This window comes from Aplysia californica, unplaced genomic scaffold (assembly GCF_000002075.1).
Source record: "Aplysia californica isolate F4 #8 unplaced genomic scaffold, AplCal3.0 scaffold00206, whole genome shotgun sequence".
In the NCBI taxonomy this organism is placed as follows: Eukaryota; Metazoa; Mollusca; class Gastropoda; order Aplysiida; family Aplysiidae; genus Aplysia; species Aplysia californica.
The window spans coordinates 517,159-518,466 of NW_004797476.1; positions in this window are offsets into that span (position 1 = coordinate 517,159).

The following is a 1,308-nucleotide window of genomic DNA, read 5'->3' on the forward strand; positions in this document are numbered from 1 at the left end:
GCTTCGACTGTATTATATCACTAATCGGTAGTGCTGGGCGGCGAGGTTCCCGGTTATTGAAAGCTAGGAATCGTATGAATCGACTCCGAACCCAATTACTTACTTTCCAATGATGTGATTTCTTCCTGTGGTTACCTGGTAGCTCCGAACATCTTCAGGATTTAGAATAACCATGAATTCGGAACACTACGAAGCATCAATTTAAAAAAAGAAGATTTTACTGATTAAAGTAACAGGTAACGGCTGGTTTACGTAAAAAAGGAGTCGGAACTTTTCTTTCGTAGCATTACTCTTGGGAATCGGTTCCCGACTAGATTCTTCGCCCAGCTCTACTAATCGGATAGTGCAATCCATTTCCCTCTATTCTTTGTCTCGTTATGGTCTGAACTTTCTCCAGAACTATAGCTGCAGGGCATTACTGTACATCAATACGGAACAAATACTACCATATAGTAACTTAACAATGCCTACCATCAGCACAAGACATAAAGGGTAGATCAATTCACTGCTTACAATAGTGTTCGAAGAGAAAGAAATCAATAAAATATTGCAAAATGATTATAACAGCAACAGCTTGTCAAAATGCTGAGCAAAGACATGTTTTTGTAATGGAATTGAAAGGAAAATGAGTGGGGGGGGTTTTAATTTTACTATAGAATTGCAGTCTATATCTTGTATTTTTTTCTTACTTTAAGGGTTACCTCTCACACTATGTCCATCAGTAAAAGATGTGGTCATTTGCCTCTAGTGGCCCAGTCGAAGTGGCCCTTGATTGGAAAGGTTTGACCATCTCTAGTATGTGCACTACTAACATTACTAACGTAATAATGTTGAGAAACGAATAATTCTAGAAGCCAAAGTTTTAACAATTGACAGGTGGCTAAGGGTGTGTTTCTGACGTGTTTAATTCGCGTTTGATCGTGCAGACTTTGAATGAGGGACCGACTGAGTCTTTGGTAGAGCTGTAATTGCCCACGTTTCACGCCCCCATCGACACGATTTAGGTCGTGTAAAAGGCGGACTGTCTCGACAAAGCCTATCAGGGCCAACCCAGGGTGAGTGTGACGTATCATTCCAGTAGACAGAACAGAGGATACCTCAATTTAAAAAGTTTCCCTACTCTGGAATCGAGTTCAAAGTACTGGGTGGTTGGCAGGTGCTCTGGTGCGGTTTGCTCCTTCTTTCCTATCAAACATCTATTATCATTATCCTTCCTCCCTCTTTTGTTAATTTATGTTACTTCCTAGTATAATATCTAATCACCGGCAATTGAGGATTGTGTCCTAGCTGGAATCGGAAGGGTTTGGC